Below are 12701 nucleotides of genomic sequence, written 5' to 3'. Positions count from 1 at the left end.
GTTTTTATTGCCAACCTGATGCATCCCAAGATCAGGGAACCCCAGCTGAGGAATTGCCTGGACTGGGTTGGCCTGTTGCCATGTACTTGAGAGATTGTATTGATTAATGAATGATGTGGGAAGGCCAAACCCACTGCAGGGCAGCACCAACCCTGGGTAACATGGGCCTGTGATCAAGCCAGAGATCTAGGCAGTAAGCAGTGTATCTCCATGGTTCTGGTCTTGAGTTCCTTCCCTGACTTCCCTCCATAATGGTGTGCAGTCTGGAAATATAAGTCAAATGAACTCTTTCCTACCAAGTTCCATTTGGTCATGGTATTAATCATAGCGAGAAGGAAACCAGAACACATGTGGTTCTGGTCCAATGGCACAGGGCCCTGTGGTCTCAGGACACATCAGGGTATGCAGGTGAGAGAAAGTTAACTGAAGGGTTAGTGTAAGCAAACTATACAACTGTGAGGAGGTTGCCATCCAGGCTAGGGTGTGGCCGACTTGAGATCACCTTTTCATATTGGTTCTAGGGATGAACTAGCCCTATTCTAGCTACCACCATTCTCTCTGCAAGCAAGAGTCCCTTTCATTCAGATGGTATATTCAGTCTCCCAGTGTGTCCGTACTTCTGTGAAGGTTAGAGGTCAACCTTGGGTGTCATTTCACAGATGTCCACCTCATTTACTGAGGCAGGATCACTCATTTTTACATGGAACTCTCCAATTTGGCTATGCTGGCTGGCCAGCAACCCACAGGGATTGATTTGTCCCATCCTCCCCAGCACTGGGATTACAAAGAATGTTCCACAAAGCCTGGCTCTCCACATAGGGGTTCTAGGGATGGAATTCAGGTCTTCCTGGTCACCCAGGCAAGCACTCTACGGACTGAAGCAGCTCCCCAGCTCTAGTAAATTATTGCTTTTATTATTTCTATAGAAAGAACAATTGAAGTAATATTAATTTCTCCCAAAGAACATGCTATAGATATGTGTAAATAAGTAGTATAGATAAGAGAGATTATGCGTATGTGTATGCATGAATTGGCATATTTTATTTATATCATATTTTATTTCTTTATATATGTATATGATTTGGGTTCCAGAATCTGAAATAACCATATAGAATATCCTCTATAAGGTTTAAGTGATGGATGCTTTTCAGACCACCAGGTTGGTACAGTTAGGAACTGTACAAGGGACTCTATTTTGATTAGACTCTGTACCCAGCACAGAAAGTCCTGGCCACCAGATGTCACCATTTTTCTTGAGACATTTTCCCCCCTAAGGGCTTGAGAGGAAGAATACCTCACAATATTCTTGGGTTTGCAGAAAAGGTCATCCTGTGCACCCAAATTTCCTCTGTGTCCTCGGACCCCACCTGGACTGTCTCTGACCCCCGGAAGCTCTTCTGATCCAGAAGTAGCCCGGCCTCTTCCTCCAGGTGAATGGATGTTAAAGAAGGGCTGATTTCATTTGTGTGCATTCCCAGGGTGCTCCAAGCAGGAGTCAACACCACAGGTGTGTTCTATGTAGGGCCTGGGTGTCAAGAGCTCTTACTCCCTGGCTGTGTAGCCCAGAGAACCACTTTACAAAACTCAGAAGAAGAACTAAATTGTTTCTAGATGGGGGAAAAAAATCCAAAGTTCTATAATCCCCAGGTTTCAAATAAATCTGCTGGGGATGTGGAGGGGGGAAAGTTAGGGTGAAATTAGCCCAGGAATGGAGACCCCAGCGAGTCTGTGAAACAAGGTTGGAGAAATTCTGCAGGATCAACCCTTATACTGTAACTAGATATAGCAATGGCTCACAGGAGTAGGACGTCCTGTCATTTACACCCGGGGTAATCCACCAGTCCACCCTCCTTCCATTCCAGATAACACTTAACCAAGATCTATAATGGTCCAGGATGTAAATGCATGGCCAGCTCCCTGGAGGGTGGCTGATTGAATATTTCATGCTAGTCAGTGTTTCGTGGTGGTGCCCTCCGGGCTGGAGATGTGCTTTATTTCTTTTTGAATTTACAAGAGTACCGCGTTAAGCTGTCCAGGCTGCTCATAAAACGCAGACACAGCAGAGCAAAGAAGCCCATTAGAAAAATTGTGTGCCTACTGTGTACCAGTCACTGCCAAACCCTTTACAAATATTTCATTCCCTCTTCACAATAACATCACGAAAGCAGCCGTTATTGCTCTCATCAATGGAGCCGTTGAGAGGAGCAGGATAATTGGCTTGCTCAGGGTCACCAAAACCAAGGGCATGGTGGCTGATGCTTGTAATTTCCCGCACTCAGGAGATGGAGGCAAGAGGGTCCAGAGTTCGAGGTTATCTTCTGCTAGAAAGCAAGTTGGTTAGGGCCAGTCAGGGTCAGGTAAGACTGCACCTTCCATTCCCACCCTACCCCCCAAATCACAAAATAAACAAATACGAATCTGTTCAGAAAAAAAAAAAAACCCACGGGACAGAAATTCCTACTGCTTTTGCCAATCTATTCTACCAAGTATAAAATGGAGCTCAGGGCGTTTATTAAAGTTGGCAAGACCCCTAAATAGTTGAGCCCGCCATCTCCTCCCCACTGGCTTCACTGCTGAGGTGGCCCATAGATCATCACTCCGGAGGATGCACTGTATGTAACAGTAATTGTACCCTGCCCCTGACCTTGCTAGAGTATTATTTACTCAACTCCTTCGGTCTAGCTCTCTGCCTGTTTCTCCTTGGGCTGCATGCAGAATGGAGCGGCTTCAAGTGCTCTTGTACAGGGTCTAGAGTTTGCAGACGATCCCCGAGAAGCAGAGGCGTTCCGAATTGGCTGAGCGCTCTGCCGGGGTGGGCGGGGAATTTGCCGAACGTCCGTGGCCCGGAATCCCTTTGCCTTAGAGATCCGCGCGAGCCCAGAAGCTGAGAGAAGTTGGGTAGGTCGATCTGGGAAGGGTAGTAGAAACCTCGAAAAGATCTCCTAACCATTCGGTCCTGATCGTTTGGACCCAGGAGGAACGTCCCCGCTTGCGTCTAGGGGCGGAAGGTGGACGCGCTGCGCACGGCCTCGCCAGGGCTGGTAGTTTTCAGACCGTCCCTGCCGAGGCCCGCTCGCCCGGCAGCCCTGCGGCTCCCGCGGTGGCGGCGGCCACCCCAGGCTCCATCCAGCCCAGGTAGCTGTGCCTCAGTCTCTGGGGGCGCTGTGACCCCGCTCCTGGCTGTGCCTGGGACCCCAGTTCCCAGGAGCACGGTTGCTGGAGAGTGACCCCGACTGCTACTGATGGTGCTTCTGCTGCTCCTCTACTAGCAGGTAAGAGCTGCTGCAGGGTCGAACGATCGATTCAGAAGCTCGCCATCCCCCCTCGGGGAGATGCACGGACTGTGGATCGCGAGGGACGCGTGGGGGACGCTAGGGGAGCTGAGGCAGTCCTTATCCGGTCCAACGCTGACACCCGGGGCTGCGTGGGTGGATGTACTGGCCGTGTTTGATTTGGGACGGGGGAGGGAACCCCAGAGTACAACCGAAGGGACCCACTTGGAGGGTCCACCACCTGCTCAGTGGCATCCCATCTCATGGGACCCCGAAGATCTTCCCTAGCCTCTGAGGCTTTTAGGCTTACAAGGAACTGTCCAGAGGGGGCTCGGGTGGCGTGGGCTGGAGGAGGCGAGAAGGAGGAGGAGATTGGCATTTTGGACGTTGGGACCGCGGTGAAACCAGAAACCAGGATGCCGGCGTGGGCCGGGCTAGGGTCCTGGGGATCCGAGAGCTCAGCAGGAGATGTGCCCTGAACCAGTTGGAAAGAAGAATGAAGGAGTGGGGCCCCAGTTCCCTGGGGAGAAGGAATATGAAGATCCAAAGCTCCGGGCTGAGAGATCAAGAAGACCCTTCGGAACCCAGATAGCACTGGGGACCGCCAGCCCCGACCACGATCCAGCCGGCGTGCACCCACGACTGGGAGATGGCAGAGGCTGCGGGATGTAAGGGCGACACCCGCGTACACACTCCCCTAGAGCATGCTCAGTGCGGTCCTGGGAACTTCCTGCCGAGTCGCCAGGCCAGTCGCTTTGGTCCCCTTTGGGGCCGCAGCTCACAAAATTGGGGGTAGGGGATGTGTGAGTGGGGATCTTTGTGCCCTCTTGTTCACCCTTTTTCATTCCCGGGCCTCTGCCTGGCCTGTGACTGCCACCACAGTTCTGCTTTCTAGAGCCACTCTGGCCTCAGGAGATGGGGGCGTGGATGTCATACCCTTGCTCCCTGCGGGTAGAAGACCAGAGGCCTGATACTGCGTTGGTCTGCCAGGTGGACCGACTCTCTGGGAACGCAGGCCACTCAGTCGCGCGCATTTACTCTGTGCTGGGAGCAGGTTGGGTGGAAGGGGGTGTGTGAGCCTGGCAACATTCGCGCGCGCTCACAGTCGATGTCACACACAAAGCCACCGCAGGGAAGAGGGAAGGGGTGGCGCTTGTATTTTTTTCCCCCAGTGGCTTTTGGAGAACCCTTGAGCTGTGTGCATGCCTGTCTCTGTCTGTCTGTCTCTCTCTCTCTCTCTCTGTGTGTGTGTGTGTGTGTGTGTGTGTAAGTGTTAAGACCCAGATAATGCCTTCTGATTTGCTGAGGTTGTCCTGGTCTAGATCTAGAGCTCAGTAATTCCTGGCACTAGTTGCCAGGCCTCTGCTTGGTGTTTGAATATGATCCTGGGTACCTCTGGGGCTGTAAAGTTGGGAAGCAGCAAACCGGAGGTTTGTGTGAATTTTCCCTTGTAATGGCAAAGTCACATCTGTCACTACACTTGGATATAAGGTTAGATCAAATTAGAATCTGTTGAGTTTTAAGTGGAAAGCAAGTTCATTAACTGATGTAGCTCGAGTTTGTTGTCAAGTCTGGAGGGATCTCCCACCCAGGACTTGTGGGAGACCCTTTGTTCCTGGAATGGAGCTCTATCTCCATCAAAGTCACACCATCTCATACCTGTCTTCTATGAATTTTCCCACCCTCCCTTAGTTCCTCTAATTATTTTGTGGCTGTTGCTCAGTGCTGAGATGGGCAGGCTTAAGTCTGATTCCCTTAGGATCAGAACAAAGCTCCCCCCTTTAGAGGACATTTTAGTTTTTCTTCTGTTATCAACTTAATGTCCATATGAGAAACTTGATGTAGAGCTCTGGAAATGGAGAGAAGGAGTGAATGGGGCAATAGTGACCTAAGTACCCTTTTTAGGGACAGAGAAAAGAGGAAGTGTCTGTCCCCAGCAAGTGTCTGTGGCCCAGTTGAATGTCTGGGCAAAAGGCTTGAGTCATGTCTTTCCTGTGTCTCCTTCCTTCAGCCTTCCTTCCTAGTTTGGGACATTTGAGACTGGAGTTAGTAGGATAAGAGTCTATAGGGGCTTGGAGCTTTGTAACTATCCGTGTGTGTGTGTGTGTGTGTGTGTGTGTGTGTGTGTGTGCGCACACGCACCTGTGTGTAAGTAGGACAGCCTCAAGCATCAATCCTTGCCTTCAATCTTGTCAGAGATAAGACAAGCTCTTGTTTTCTGGGGCATATGCCAGCCGAGACCTAGCTGAATTCCGAGGTGCCTGTCTCTGTCTCACATCTTTCCACAGGAGTGCTAGGATTATAGACACTGTGGTGCCCAGCATTATGTGGGTGATAGGGATTGAACTCAGGTCTTTATGCTTGTCCAACCGGTGATTTAACCACTGAGCTATCGGCCTGTACCTGCCTGGCTTCTTAAACATGTATGTTCTGGTGGTCAAGCTCAGGTCCTCCTGCTTGCAAATGTTTTACTCAATGAGGCATCTCCCCAGTTCCCCCACTGGCTGGATTTAAGGTGACCTGAGATGGCAGGACATTGGTCCTTTCTCTCAGTGTGGCTGTCTCTGTGAGCTCCAGTGGCTGTCACAGCAAAGCTCTCTGGGCCTTTGGATCTTCCCCTGAGCAGTGTGCACATTCCCAGTGCTTTGTGTGTGGAAGTGTGAACACTGTGCTCATTATATATTCACACATCCGAATACATTTTTATACAGAACATGTGCATATGGATGTGCATCCGCAGTGTTCCCAGAGAGAAGCTGGAAGGGACCCCAAGAGATGAGAGCAATTCAGACTTCCTTTCTTCCCACTCTGCTTCCCCAGTTTCAAAAGAACCCACCAGCCACGTGCTCGGCTGGCCTCCTGAACATGGAAATGTCACAGTCTTCTGTGATCACAGCCGAGGGGCTTGTCCCAGAAGAGTTACTGTGTGTGTGTGTGTGTGTGTGTGTGTGTGTGTGTGTGAGAGAGAGAGAGAGAGAGAGAGAGAGAGAGAGAGAGAGAGAGAGAGAGAGGTCTGTGTAGAGGTCAGAAGACAAGCTCAGGTGTTATTCTCAGGCATCATCCGTTTCCTGGTTTTATGGACCTCTTATGAGCCTGGAACTTAGTAACTAGTTGAGGCTGGCTAGCCAGCCTTGGGATCTACGAGACTCTTTCTCTCTCGTGCTGGGATTACAAGTGCACACTGCAGTATCATTGTCTCTTTTTAACCTGTGTCCTGGAGACCAAATGCAGGTCACCGTGCTTGAGTGGGAACTACATCATGATTGGGGGTCTGTGTCATCTCAGAGTCCCATCAGGGGAGGGGACTAGGTGGTATTTCAGTAAAGTCACTAAGGGCAGTCATCAGGAAGATTTGGTATTCTCTAGCATCATTCAGCATCCTCACAGGCAGCCTTGCTCCTGAGAGACTTAGAGAGCACTGGGTCTGGAGTTATTTCTTACCGCTTGTCCCAGGGCTGGTGGGGGGGCGGGGTATGGCTGGTTATCAGAGGGACAGGCCTGGTCAGTGCTTTTGTGATGTCTCCGAGGAAAGCCTGTGCCCCTGGTGTTGTCTCAGGGGTAGCTGTTATGACTGTAAAGGGATAGAAGGAAATGTATACATGTCAGAATCCAGGTATTAGAAGAGGCAAGACATAAGTTTTATAGGGGGAGTGGAATTAGCCATGTGGGTGACAGTTCAGAGGTTTGAGTGGGAGACAAATGTTTGGAACCTGTCAGTACAGGTTTTACCAGAGTTAATGACGGCTTTGAAGTAGAGTCACTCGGAATAGCCAGAAGACAGGGCTATATTCTTAAATTTCTATTTCTGAATGGAATATGGATCTGCCTAGCCTCTGAAGTTTTGATTTATTTTGGGGGGGTCTTATGTAGCCCAGTTTGAGCTCCTGATTTTAATGCTTCCACATCCCCTGTGTTGGAATTATAGTGGTGGGTTTAACTACACTAGGGTTATGGAATGCCTAATCTAGGTCATATCCCTACACTGTTTAACATTGTGTGTTCATGTTGATAACCAACTCTCTCTCCTCTCTCTCTCCCTCCCTCTGCCCCTCCCCCCTCTCTCTGTATGTGTCTGTGTCTGTGTGTGTGTGTCCCTGTAGAGGCCCCAGAGTTGATGTCAGTCAGGCATCCTCATTTGTTCCCCACCTTCTTTTTGAGACAGGACCTCTTACTGAACCTGGGGTTCACTGATTGAGCTATGCTGATTTACCAGTGATTCAAGGTTTGCCTGTAAGTTACTTTTCGTGTGCACCAGTGATCCTGGCCTTTCCTGTAGGTGCTGGGGATGTCTGTGCAGTAGATACTTAATCTATCTAGTCATCTCTCCAAGCCTAGCATTTATCCAGCATCTTCTGTGAGCCATGGCCAGAGGTGACGATAGGGATGGAGATGCTCTTCCTCTGAATGACCTTCTCACAGGAGAGACAGCTGACCTCTTACAGGGTGCAGATGCAGACCAGCAGCTCTTGGAAAGCTGCCAAGACAAGGTCCCAGGAGCCTTGGCATTGTGACCATGTCCTCAGCCATGAGGACTTCTGCTGTGTGTTCGGACATTTGAGCTGTTTTCTTTTTAAAGTCATTTCCACAGTTGAATTCAGCCAAGTCCCTGACGTGGTCCTGAGAAGGCTGTGTGGGCTAGGGAGGGTTTAGAGGAATTGTTTCATTTCTCCAGAACCCCTAAGGAGGTCTTCCTTCTGGAACCTCTGTAGTCCCCAAAATCTCGAGAGGCAAAGTCAATAAGGGTAGTAAACCTTTTCATTTTGTGTTTGTGTGCATGTTTAGGTTTGTCCTGGAACATGTGCAGATGGGGAGGTCAGCAGAGCCTCTCAGATGTCTTCTTCAATTGCTCTGAATTTTTTTTTCTTTTGAGACAGGGTATCTTACTGATCAGCTACAGTGGCCAGCAAGCCCCAGGCTTCCTCCTGCCTCTGCCTCCCCAGCACTGGGATTACAGATGTGTGTTGCTGGGCCTGGCTTTTTATGTACTTGCCAACGATCCAAACCCAGGTCTTCGTGTTTTTGTTTTTTTTGTTTTTTTGTTTTTTTTTTTTTTTTTTGGCAAACACTTAGATGCCTGGGTTTGATGGGCGTAGTTGCCCTTGTGAACTGGCACTGTCTTGTCACTTTCAATGCCAGGACTATGTTGATGCCTCCTGGATGTCGCTGGAGTGGCTACTTACAAGGACTACTACCCAGGCTTTTCTGTTCTACTGCCCTTGAGCTCAGGAATGAGGTATACTCCCAAATACCCGGTTTACTAGTAAGAGATGCTTTACCCGAGCTGTGGGTGGGGGCACATGTTTGCAATCCCAACATTCATCAGGTAGAGGTAGGAAGATTATTACAAGTTCAAGGCCATCCTGGTCTACGTAGCTAGTTTGACACCGGCTAGGGCTATGCTGCAAGCTTCTGCCTCAATGTTCTATGTTCTATGTTTGCATATGAGCAAACGTGCTTGTGTCCCCCAAACCCCCACCCCCGCCAGTCATCTCTCACTGGTATCAAGCATGTGACCTGTAATGGCTAAGAATATAAACCATTGCCTTACTTGAAACTTTTTTTTTTTTTAATTCAGTTGCCTGACTTTGTAGATGACAGCACCATGTTTTGATGTCAAAAGATTGGACATGCCTGCTGGCAGAACATCTGCCTGGCGTGCATGTGGCCCGGAGTCTAATTCTCAGCCCTGCAGAAAAGGAAAGCCTTATTTGTTCCTCGGCTTGGGGTGTGTGTGGGAGGGGGGTGAGAGAGAGAGAGGGAGAGAGAGAGAGAGAGAGAGAGATGCCCTTGAAGGAACATGTGTGTGTCCCCATCTGAGCTCCTCTGTTGTAGTCGTGCACACGTAGAGCATGCATGCCCTGCCATTCTGTGCTGGTCTAAAACACCTTATGTATGGTCTGGCCGGATGGCTCAGTCAACGAAGGTATCTGTGGCTGGACCTGATAATGCGAGTTCAGTCCCTGGGCCCCACAGGGCGGAAGGAGAAGACTAGTATGGGTGATTGTCACAGAGATTGCGCATTCTTTGTGGAAAATGTCAGGGATGGATGTGAAGGGTAGCAGGGATCACGGGATTGTCGCCTGGGGCTGGGGCTCAGCTGGCCCAGTGCTCGCTTCTGTGCGGGAAGCCTTGGGTACAGTTCCTAGCACCGAGAACTGGGTAAGGTGGTGCACACCTGTGATCTCAACGCTCACCTCAGAAGGTGGAGGCATGAGAATCTCATCTGCATAGTTAGGGACAGCCTGAGCAATGTGAGTCCACGTTGTTTTAGGAACAACAAAATAATAATAATAATAATAATAATAATAATAATAATAATAATAATAATAATACTCAGAGTTGCAGTGGTGAAAATTTTATCTGCCGCGGATGCCACTATTCCATGTGCTTCTTTTGGTTGGAGTCCTTTAATTCCTCTTGTAAGCCTGAAGCAGACACTAGTGTTCTTCCCAGAGTATAGACACAGGGAGATTATAATATCGTAAGGCAAGACAGTCTAGCCAGGTAACAGATCCAGAGCCCACGTGAGCTGGTGGTTTTTCTTACTGAAGAGGCTGTCTTATGTTGGGCCTCCTTCTAACGCATGCCCTGAGGAGTCCTGAGAGCTTTGGAAGGGACTGCAGGGAAAACCCCTGTAGCTCTCTTTTCTTTGTAGCCTGTGTCATCCATCCGGCTGAAGGATTTATTGAGGTCTCACCAGTTGATGGCAAGGGCAAGGCCTAACCTGAGCCTGAGCCTGAGTGTTAGTCCTGAGGGAGCAGCTGACAACAGACTGGTAAAACATGTGTGCCCGAGGCGTTATTACAGAGAGGTTTGAGGAGGAGAACATACTGGCCTCTTGGCTTCTGGGCCTTCCCAGAAGAGCCTCTGTGGGCATAGACCCCCAGGTGTGGGGAGCATGTGGGGGCAGCTTAGTGTCCTCTTATTCCCATGGGGAGAATGTAAGCCATCTGTCCTGTCGTCCCCCCCCCCACCCCGTACCCTCAAGTTAGCCGTTTCCTTAGTTGACATCTTAAGAGTATTCTCTGGAGGCAGTGGGTGTATCTCTTTTGGTGGAGTGACTGCCTAAGCTTGCACAGAGGCCTGGGCTAGATCCCAGGCACCGGGTAAACCAGGCATGGTAGCACAGGACTGTAACCTTAGTACTCCAAAGGTAGAGGCAAGAGAATCCAAAGTTCAAAGTCATCCTCAGCTACATATCCAGTTAGAGGTCAACCTGGGTTACTTGAGACCTTGCCTCAAAAACAAACACTAACAGTCTCAAAACAGAACAGAAACAAAACAGTCTGGCCGTGGGTTCTAGTTAACTCTGTATGCCTCTAGGCTTCTGTTCCTCCATTTTTTTAAGGAATACAGGGTGACTTGGTAGAGGTGTCAGGGTTACTGTTTAATAGTTCACAGTAGGTTGATTATAAAGCCATTCCCAGATGGCTGAGGCCTTGCATGCCCCTCTTCTGACTCCTGACCCTTTACCCCTGAGATTTCAGCTGAGAGTTTCCCCCACAAGGCACCACGTGAGCATTTCTTTGCCTTCTGTTTCCTACAGGGCCCACGTGCTCCTTACTGCAAATGTTTTTCTTCACCAGTAGTCCCAAGCTGCTAAGAGAGTACATGGTGAAGGCTGCCAAGCCTGGCTACCTGAGGTCTATCCCTGGGACCCCATGGGAGCCCACTCCCACAGGTGTTCTTTACCCTCTACACGTTCACGGTATGCACATACATGTACACGCAAATAAATGACATCGTATAATTTTTTTAAAAATCCAGTTGTAATAACAAAGGTGGGGTGGGGAGATGGCCCAGTCAGTAAAGCGCTTGCTGCGTAAGTTTGAGGACCTGATTTTGAATCCCTAGCAGCACCTGTGTAAAGAGCTGAACATTACACATGTAATATTGTGTATGTCATACTTGTAATCACGGGTCTGGGGAAGTGAACATAAGAAGCTCCTTGGGGCTTGCTGGAGAGCCAGCCTGGCTAAATCAGTGAGCTCCAGGTTCAGTGAGAGACCTTGTCTCTAACAATAAGAGGAAGAGAGATTGAGGAAGGTACCCAATGTCAACCTATGACCTCTATACTCACATACATACATACATACATACATACATACATACATACATACAAATGCCTACAGATACATGCACACATGCACATTCTCAGATAGCAGGACAGTGCCAGTGAAGTACACAAGTCAGCCCATACAACCTGTTTGGGCTTTAGCCTTTGTTGGTTTGAGATGAAGGGGTCTTACTTTAATGCCTGGCATTGACCTCTTGGGCTCCAGTGATCTGCCTGCCTCAGCTTTGAGTAGCTGGACCTTCCAGTGTACGCCGTGCACCTGCCTGGACTTCAGTTGCTTTGTTTGTTTAGAAGTAGGGCCTCCCGTGTAGCTCCCACTGGTTGTGACCTTGCAACTTTCCCATCTGGGCCTCTTAATTGCTGGGATTATAGGTATGCTCCACCAAGCCGGGATCTCATGGTGGGATGTAAGAGGGAGTAAATTAGTTCCAAAGGTTGTCCAGTCCTGAGGTTGTCTGATTCTATCTTCAAAGGCAGTGTAGATAAAAAGAAACCCAATAAAATTCTCTCACTGAATAAAGATGATTGAGGAACATTCGAGTTGGTTTTTCCCCTGTGTACAGGCCCCCTTTAGTACACAGTATGGTGCTTACCTAAGAGCTAAGATGTTATCATCACCACCTGTCAGGATGTTTAGAAATTAGATGATAGGGGCTGAGTGATGGTTCAGTTAGCACTTACCCTATAAGCACAAAGAACTGACATCGATCTCCTGAGCCACTAAAACAAACAAACATAAAGAAAAGTCAACTTCAGTGGTGTGTGTGCTTTTCTGGGGAGGTAGAGACAGGATACGTGGGGCTCACTGGTCAACCAGTCTAGTCCTTCTTGGCAAATTCCAAGTCAGTGAGAGGCCCTGTCTCAAAAGACAAAAGAGTGATGGTGCCTGAGGAATGACACCAGAGATTGTTCATCTCCATGCACATTGAGAGATGTGAAAAATACACACATGATAAACACACACACACACACACACACACCACAACTACACACCACCACCACACCGCCTCACAACACACAACATGCATACACACACACCACACACTACACACCACCACATCGCCTCATAAAACACAACATGCACACATACACACCACACACACACACACACACCACACACTACACCCACCACCACATCGCCTCACAAAACACAACACACACATACACACACACACACACACACACACTCCCTGTTTCTAGAAATCTACTTTCCTCTAGCGGAGCTGTTCTTCACGTGTGATATTAAGATCCAGAGAAGAGAACTGAACAGGCTACTGAAGACTGTGGTGCTGTGGTAGAGTGGCCTTGGGGTGTGGGTAGGCGCAGGCCTCTCCAGGAGCCAAACTACATTC

General features: G+C 49.1%; 1 protein-coding gene across 1 annotated transcript in view; it reads left to right on the top strand.

The window, feature by feature from the left end:
* The first annotated feature begins 2824 nt into the window (after positions 1–2824).
* Positions 2825–12701, top strand: part of Mgat5 (alpha-1,6-mannosylglycoprotein 6-beta-N-acetylglucosaminyltransferase) — a 286468-nt gene continuing 276591 nt past the window's right edge. The window contains exon 1 of the mRNA XM_032915150.1: positions 2825–3272. The gene's annotated coding sequence lies outside the window, so the exon portion shown is untranslated. The remainder of the gene's footprint in view (positions 3273–12701) is intronic.

This window comes from Rattus rattus, chromosome 10, assembly GCF_011064425.1.
Source record: "Rattus rattus isolate New Zealand chromosome 10, Rrattus_CSIRO_v1, whole genome shotgun sequence".
NCBI lineage: Eukaryota > Metazoa > Chordata > Mammalia > Rodentia > Muridae > Rattus > Rattus rattus.
This window is presented reverse-complemented; position numbering and strand designations above follow the sequence as displayed.